The sequence below is a fragment of the Cyprinus carpio genome, chromosome B16, assembly GCF_018340385.1.
Source record: "Cyprinus carpio isolate SPL01 chromosome B16, ASM1834038v1, whole genome shotgun sequence".
Lineage (NCBI taxonomy): Eukaryota > Metazoa > Chordata > Actinopteri > Cypriniformes > Cyprinidae > Cyprinus > Cyprinus carpio.
In genome coordinates this window covers 26,061,909-26,071,395 of record NC_056612.1, presented here as the reverse complement: position 1 = coordinate 26,071,395, position 9,487 = coordinate 26,061,909, and positions in this window count along the sequence as shown.

Here is a 9,487-nt window from a genome sequence, read left to right as displayed (position 1 = left end):
GCACTCCCCCCACCCACAATTCCGGCCCGAGACTCGAACTCACAACCCTTCGATTGGGAGTCCAACTCTCTAACCATTAGGCCATGACTTCCTAATGTCCTTACTGTCACTTTTGATCAATATAATGCATTTTTAAGCTTTATTAATAATGATGTTTACTCTAATTTAGGTTTGTTGCAGCCATGATTCATCTCATAAAAACATTTTTTTTTTTTTTTACATTTTTAAGTACTGAATAATATTATTAACAGCATGTACTTACTATACACTCTTAAAAATAAAGGTGCTTAAAGGTTCTTCACAGCGATGCCACAGAAGAACCATTTTTGGTTCCACAAAGAGCTGTCTCTTTCTTACCTTTTTATACAGTAATCTGAAGAACCTTCTGGGAAACAGAAAGGTTCTTCATATGATAAAGGTTCTTTAGATAAATGCATTATTGCATAATTGACAAAAAGGTTGTCCTATGGCATCATGAAGCACCTTTATTTTAAAGAGTGAAGGGTTAGCTGGAGTAATTTACTGCATTATTTACTGTTAATACTATAGTAAGAACTTGTAACATGCAACAAGGACACTAAAATAAAGTATTAGCAATCCGAAAATGCCAAGATTAAGTTGCATGTCTAGGCTTTTTAATAATAAATGTCAGATTTGTGAATGAATCATTCAGACATTCAGTCATTCAAGTTTTAAGCACTAATTGTTTCATTGAACTGTTGTTTTGATCTGTTTCAGATCTGAAGAGGACCAGAGGGCCGCAGTAACTCCGACAGGGGTTCGTGCAGCCGGAGAGAGACATGGAGGACTAAGTGATCACTTTATAAATGAAAGCAGATGCCTGGAATTATGAACTGTCGCTCCGCAGATGGAGAACGTCGTTGATGAAGCGCTTCCCGACCCCACTCATGATCACTCACTTCTGAAGCTCGCGTGTGTTCCGCCGTCACGCGTGTACCAACACAATCACGCTTGAGTGAACGGGTTAAACCTGCTCTCAGACACATGATTAGGGTCCCGTTCCCCCCGTTCCTTGCGATGCTTCGTATTTTGCACCCGAGCATCACGTTTGATTGATCTGGTTGTTGTAGCATTTGTGATTGATGGCGGTTGTTGCACGGCACAAGCCCGCCAGCGCTTCTCCGAAAGCGAGCAAAGAAGGGCCTGTCAGTGTCATTGATCTTCTTATAAATGAAATGTTCCGTTTCCCGCTGCATTTTATTGTTAAATGCAGTTCATTAGCGACGAAGAGATTTATCACCGATGCTCTGTGTCGAGTGAATCACTGCACTACAACAGAGCATGCCACGCTGCCTGGTAGGCCGAGCCAACCTGAGGGCAAAACCATCCATCTCATGTGGGATCTGTCACTGAGAACGATGCTGACCCAGAATATACCATCTTGTCCTAAGTGTGTGTGATATCGCCATCAAACGGTTCAGAGATAATAAACGAGTTGATCTTCTCTTAAGCTGCGTGTGAACACTGGCAGTCAAAAGTTTGGACACATCTATTCATTTTTGATTGACTGTTTTCCACATATCAGATTAATATTACTGTCACCAAAACTATAAAAGGTCACAGAAGGAAGCATGGGAATCATATAGCAAACAAATGTGTTAAACTGATGAAAATGCTCTTATGTTTTAGCTTATTCATGGGCTGGATATTCATCAGCCAGCTTCATGAGGATCCTGGGATGCTTTTAAACATTAGTGTGGGAGGAACATTTATGATGAGCACTTCATGATGCTTTTCCTTCACAGTTTATATTTGACTACAGCTATTTTTTATAAAGACATCAAAAATGATAAGATATTTAGTCTAAGGTGTCCAGATTTTGACTGCTAGTTTATATGATGTAGTGTTATTTGATCTATTATGTTTTGTTATGGTACCTGTTAATATTTTTAATTCACTTTTATTTTCAGTTTTCTTTTTAAATGTACTTAATTTCTTTGTCATTATCATTATTATTTATTTATTTATGAATTAATTTTAGTACTACAATTTATGTTGTATTGGAAACTGAAATAAAATAAAATAAAATTTTTGATAAAAATAACTAATACATATTTAGTTTTGGTAATTGTTATATGCTTTAATATTCTATTTTAGCTTCAATTTATTTGTCATTTTAGTTTTAGTAATTTTAGTACTTAAACATATTTATTTAACTTTCTGGCCAAGGCCACCTTTCTAATTTTCACCTTTCTAAGTTTTTTTTTTTTTTTAATCTTATATTTCATCTTAATACTTTTATTTTATTTAGATTTTTTCAGTTACCATATACAATTTTTACTAGTTTCAGTTTTAGTTAACAATAACTCTGAAATATTGAAATAAATCTTAATTAATTATAAAGTAGTGCTGTCAAATAATTAATCGCGATTAATCGCATCCAAAATAAGTTTTTGTTCACATAATATATGTGTGTATACTGTGTATATTTATTATGTGTATATATAAATACACACACATGCATGTCTAAATTTTGAAAATATTTACATATATATTTATTTTCTTATAATTTGTATTATATATATATTTAATATATAAACAGCATATTTTTCTGAAATGTATACATGCATGTGTGTGTATTTATATATACATAATAAATATACACAGCACACACACATGTATTATGTAAACAAAAACTTTTATTTTGGATGCAATCAATTGTGATTAATCTTTTCACAGCACTATTATAAAGTGTTTTTATATATATATATATATATATACTTTTCAGTAGTGAAGTAATTATAATTATTTTCTGATATATTTTTCTCTCACTTCATCTGCCACTTCATTTTTTCTTTTTTTTCTTCTTTCACAGATACCTGCAAAGCTGCCAAAGGATGTGGTTAAATGAAGGCCATCATGCACTAGGTATTGCCATCTTTTCTGTAACTGTAAAGTTGTAAGTTTTTACCATAGCTTTGCAGGCTATGTGCTTCGCTTCTGAAGTGACTCTCTGCTTTGTGTTTCATCTTTAGTCTACAATTTTTCCAATTATGCAATAATGCAATATTTCCATTCTATCTCAAATGGTGAGCACAAAGATCAGAATACTGTTCATAGACTTAAGTTCAGCATTCAACACAATCATCCCTCAACAGCTCACTCACAAACTGGTCCAGCCGGGGCTCAACACTTCATTGTGCAACTGGCTGTTGGACTTTCTGACTGGAAGACCTCATGCAGTACGGGTCGGCGGCAACACATCCAGCACCATCACACTGAACAATGGAGCCCCCCAAGGATGTGTGCTGAGCCCCCTCCTCTTCACTCTACTGACCCACGACTGCACATCGTCACACAACTCTAACCTCTTTATTAAGTTTGTGGATGACACAACTGTACTGGGTCTCATTAGCAACAGAGATGAGACAAACTACAGGAGCGAGGTGAGCTGCCTGGCCGGGTGGTGCAGTGACAACAATCTCTCTCTGAATGTGGAGAAGATGAAGGAGATTGTTGTTGACTTCAGGAGAGGAGAGTGCACACTCAACATGTTCCTATGATCATCAATGGTGCGACTGTGGAGAGAGAGTGAGCAGCACCAAGTTCCTGAGTGTGCACATCACAGAGGACCTCTCCTGGACCGACAACACCGCAGCACTGGCCAAGAAATCACAACAGCATCTCTACTTCCTCCGCAAACTGAGAAGAGCCAGAGCCCCGGCCCCCATCATGTGCACTTTCTACAGAGGCACCATCGAGAGCATTCTGACGAGCTGCATCACTGTGTGGTATGGTGCCTGCAACGCATCCTTCCGGAAGACCCTTCAATGCATAGTAAGAGCGCTGAGAAGATCGTTGGTGTCTCCCTCCCCTCCCTCCAGGACATTTATGGAACCCGTCTCACCCGCAAAGCCCTCTGCATCACAGGTGATCCCAACCACCCATCACACAGCTTTTTCAGTCTGGTGCCATCAGGGAGGAGACTGCGGAGTCTCCAGGCCAGGACCAGCAGACTGAGGGACAGCTTCATTCATCAGGCTGTCAGGCAGCTGAACTCCCTCCAGACCTTGCACCCCCCCCCCCCTTTTGCCCCAGGCACCACTGAACCCCCTCCCTGCTTTTGCCCCCCACCAGCTCCCACATCCCCAGGTCCGTCCACTCCCCCTTCCCACTAACAAACTGTGACCTGCACCAGACACTTTGTGCAGCATTGGTCTGCTTACTACCTCTTCAGTCAGTTTAAATAAAGAACTGCTCTCAGAGCTCTTTGTCATTTTAATCAGACTGAATAAGCTCTTTTGCACTACAGTCTTTTTATCTGTACTGTTTGTTTACATCACTGGATTGCACTCTATCTGCCATGTGCCTTGTGCTGCTTTATTTAACTTTATTTATTTTTTTTTTTATTTTTTTATTTTTTTTACATGCTCTTGTTTGTATAGTTGTATTTTATGTTTAATCTTTATCTATCTGTATTTTTATGCTCTACTGTTAGTGTTATCTGTATGCACCAAGGGTCTGAGAGTAAAGCAGTTTCAGTTCTCTGTATGTATGTGCTGTACATGTGGAAGAATTGACAATAAAGCAGACTTGACTTGACAAAGCTGCACCTCTGTTTACTGCGGTTAAACATCTTTTGTGTGTGAGTGATTAGATGGCAAACTTTCCTCTCAATGAGACGAGGATTTGTCCTGAGCATCGCGTGAGATGTCACTCCGACACGTGTAAATACAGTAACAAAGATGAATGATTCACTGACCACAGCCCAGGATTGATTTACTGTTTGCACGAGATGACTTGCTGAGGTTTGATGATGTATGCATTGTTGACAACCACACGTTAGAGTATATTTCAGTTTTTTTCTTTTGCATTAATTTTTGCATAGTACTTTATTTGTCAGAAAAGGTTTTTCCACTATTGTGCACTGATTTTGAGAGAAAATCTACAGAATAAATTTAAAAGCACCCTTATTGGTCAGTGAACGCATTGTCAGATCACCAAACTGGCTACACTAAATTTAGAAATAATTGATGAAGTGGTCAGTGGCCAGAACAATAGGAATCCAGAAAAATCTGGGTATTTTAAAAGTGTGATTTCCAAGCCTGAATAAGACAGGGAGATTAAAAAAACAAAATATTTTAAAATTTAAAAAATTTAAAAATATATAGTGAATATAATTTGTGGTTAGTTAGCTTACTTCTAACATATTTCTTCCACTAAAAACTCTTTGTCGGTGTTATCCAGGGTTAATATTGTTAATTAAAACAAAATTCATAAAAAGTGAAATAAAATGTTAACTGAAATAAGCTAAAATAAGACAAATGCATTTTTAGAAGAAAAAAAAAACTAAAATAAACTAAAACAAATAAAAATGATCAAATACTGTATATATATATATATATTTAAATAATACACATTTAAAATTAAAGTGTTAACAGAAAATATAAAAATTAAAAAAAATATATTTTGAAATTAACACAATTAGGATTAAAAAATAAAATAAAACAAAATATCAACAAAACTGTAACAGTATATCAGTGTTACTAAAATAACACTGGTGTGATTTTTATGCAATTATAATTTTTTACAAATCCCATCATCACTGGAAAAGTCATGCAAATTACTCAATTTAAAACCATGCTGACAGGTCAAATGCACCTCTTGGTCAGAATGATTGATTGTTAATATTTATTTATCCACTAATATTTACACTATTACCTTACAGTTTACACTTCATACTCCATTAATTTCAGAGTTAAAAACTTATTTAGCTTCAACAATGGCCTTCTGCTAAGATTGTTTTTTAAGAATGACTCTAATCTGCCTGTCAGCCAGTATCATTTATTAATTTTTCTGTCGACAATAGCGGGATGCCCTTCATAGACATGGAGTGAGCCACTGTACACAACGGCATATTATCATACACTTAGCTTGACTGTAAAACAGGGCAAAGGGTTATTCCCAGTCCTACAGGTAGATTTGGCTTGTATTCGGAGATGTGAGAGCAGCTTGGCTCTCATCCATATTCATCTTGTGAAATCGGGGACTGTGGCATATGGTTGGTACTCCTGTACACCCCGCAGTACGAGAGAGACAAGTTCAAAATTGGATTTAACACTCCAATTCCCTGCTGACCTCATGGGCTGACACAATTACTATCCTGGAGGTGTATCAGGCAGGTCTAATCTTATTACAATAGCTGCGATCCACACGTGACACTTCCACACACAGATCTGTCCCAGCCTGGACTTTTTCAGCCTAAAGAAATAGCAGTTCTTCCCACCGATGCTGAAGTGTTTTACAAGAACAGTTGATGTTGTTTGGTGTCTTTGCATATGTTCAAACCTTCATTGAGCAGCACCTTCTATGAAAACCTGTTTTTGTTAGATGAGGATTGTTGACGATGGGGTGATAGGGAATGTCGTTTTGGGACCAAATTACTCTATATGTATTTAATGCTGCAGGAATAAGTCCTAAAAGCAGTATATGAGTTTTAACATTTAATGGTTTTTTTTTAAAGGATTTTTGGTTAAATGCCTGAAATAAAGTCTGTGGTTCACACAAGCTCAAGATATTTTCACATTTTATACTACAACATAAAATACATCACTAATAATAAATCTTTTACTTGTCTTGCAGAAGGAGTGTGCTAATAATTGGCTTGTATGGGAAAACAGAGTTTTGTGTGAGACATTAATTGTCCTCGAACTGAACAGGTAAACTCATCTATTCACTAGTTGTTTCACAGCCTTGTTGTGCTTCTGATTACATTCCTGCAAACGATTCTAATTCAACATTTCAGGGAAAATAAATACTGAAAGAGTCGGAATCTTAATGATGATGACACTGAAATCATGTGACCTTGTTGTAGTTTGTTTATAGCCCAACTTTAGCTTTTTTTCTTCTGTTAATTGTACATATTTAGGCTTCAGGGCCCGTATTCACAAAACATTTTATCTTACCACTAAGAGTTCTCCAAAATAGTAGTAAAAGTTTTTAGCTAAGAGTTTTCTCTTAAAATCTATTCACAAGTCTTAAGCTAAGAGTAAGGGGGCGGGGTTGACCTCGTTGCTATGGATGATGTCAGCATGCTTAATAACTATGCACACAGTGATTGGCTGATAGTCTCTGTCAGAGTTTTATTCATGGAAATATTGTAGATTACAATGCTGCCATATTCATATAAAGGTTTAAATATAAAAAAAAATGTTAATTGCCACATTCAAATAAAGATTTTAAAATGCAGGATAAGTGTAATTAATTAAACCTGTATATGTTCTGTTTATTGTCAGCCTTGTCAACAATTAGCAGATATGCAAATAAACAGCCTTTTAATTAACAGAGTAGAATAATCATGGTTGATAGTAAGACATGCAATCGTTAAAAAAAACTGGACACAAGAGCAGCTGTTACTTCTTGCCCAACTGGTTAATGAAAACAAGGGTATAATCAAAGGAAAATTTGGAGTTGGGGTAACCTCCAAAACCAAAGGTGATATCTTTCTAAAACGTCATTATCATCAAATGTTTCTAAAATGTTTACGTTGAGGGGCAGATTGTTGGTCATAGAGCTTATTTTCTGCAATAATCCAACAGCCAACGGAAAAATCCCATTTGGTTTTTGTAGAGGGAACAAGATGTGAACAAAAATGTTACATTCAAATTTACTGACTTTTAAAAAATGAAGTTTTTTTTTTTTTTTTACCAGGAAACAAAAGTCTCTTATAACAAAAATCTTTTATTTAAACCAAAGAAAATTCAGATTGTGTTATAAATAATAGTGAAAAATAAATTAAAAAAATAGATATTAAAATAGATATTAAAAACAATAACGTCATGATTTTTCTGTAAAGCTGCTCTGAAACATTGTGTATTGTAAAAAGCACTACAAGTATTTCACTTGATTTGACACTCTTTATTATGATTATCTTTTTGCATTTTAGAATAATAGTAATGTCATTAAAACTACACTGTAAAAATATTTTTGAAGTTGAAAATAAAGATTATGGAAGTATATTTTACATGAAAATACAATTTCACTTCCTACTTTAAATTTTCATTTTCTGTATAATGTGTTACTTGCTGTTTTCAGCCATTTATTTGTGAAAATTACTAGCAATTTCAGAATAAAAATTTTTATACAATCATTTTCAGTGTATGAAATGACACAAATGTATGGAGGCCCATTTCCGACACTGAATAAAAAATAAAACAAGGTAATTGCAACTTTTTATCTCACAATTCTGACTTTTTTCCCCTCAGAATTGCAAGATATAAACTCACAATTCTGAGTTTTTTTCTCTCGCAATTGCGAGTTCATATCTTGCAATTCTGACTTTCTTTTTTTCTCACATTTGCGAGTTTGTATCTCTCAATTCTGACTTTATAACTTGCAATTTTGACTTTATAACTCACAATTGTGAGTTTATATCACACAATTCTGAGAAAAAAAGTCAGAATTGTGAGATGAAAAGTTGCAATTACCTTGTTTTTTTTTTATTTAGTGGTGGAAACGGGCTTCCATACAAATGGGAATGTTGTAATGACCCAAAAAAACTGAACTACCTTCTGCTTTAGTTCTAAAAAATATATTTTTGTGAAGAATTCATTAAAATGTTTATATTAAAACATACAAATATATATATTTTTTTTTACTCTTTCAAGTTAATTCTTGATTTTTGTTTTTTTGTTTAGTTTCATAAGTTAAAACTGTGATTAAATATTAAAGTAGCTCAAGCTCATAATAAATCGGGCCCGAATCCAGTGATTTGTAACCAGCTTTAGTCTGAGAATAGCTAATTCTTTGGGTGTGTTTCTCTGCTGATTAAGAGCTCTGGATGTTTCCCTCTCGCCGTCTGTCCCAGCTGGGCCGAGGTGAGCGCGGGGAGGCAGGTATCAGTGCTGACAGATCGCACTGTTAATTGCTAATTGTGTCTCTCATTAGGCGCAGGGGTGACAGGTGTTGTTAGTGTGTTGTGAGTTTTTCTGCTCTCTCTCATGACTTGTGCTGGTTCCCCAGCGCTTTACCACAGATCGAAGCGCTAATGGCTCCCCAGAGATATCCCATCAGCCCCTTGGCACAACGCACCGAGGGTTCAGCGTTTGATACTGTGTTGCAGTCACTCTGGAATTCCCAGCGGAGCAGGGTTCACTGTCTATCTCTGCCTGCTGCTCTCAGGTTATATGGAGAAGTCTAGTCCTGTTTATCTATTCATTTGGGGTGAGTGGAGTATCTAATATCAGGCCTTTGTGGATAAAATAAGGCTCCCCAAAGGTCTGAAACACTGAGTATTGTTTGGTGATTAATTGGGTTTTTTTTGTTCCATCAGTTACACTGGATCAAATATCAAGCATTTGTAATGTTTAAGGCCACATTGTTGGTGTATGAGTAGCAACAATGATTGAAAAACAAATCCTTTTAGATATTTTCTTTTTTTAATTATTTGGAAATTTCAAAAATAACTTTTTAAGGAAAGTAAAAAAATTCTGTAATGTTCTAGGATTCTAAAGCCTGTTCACATCAT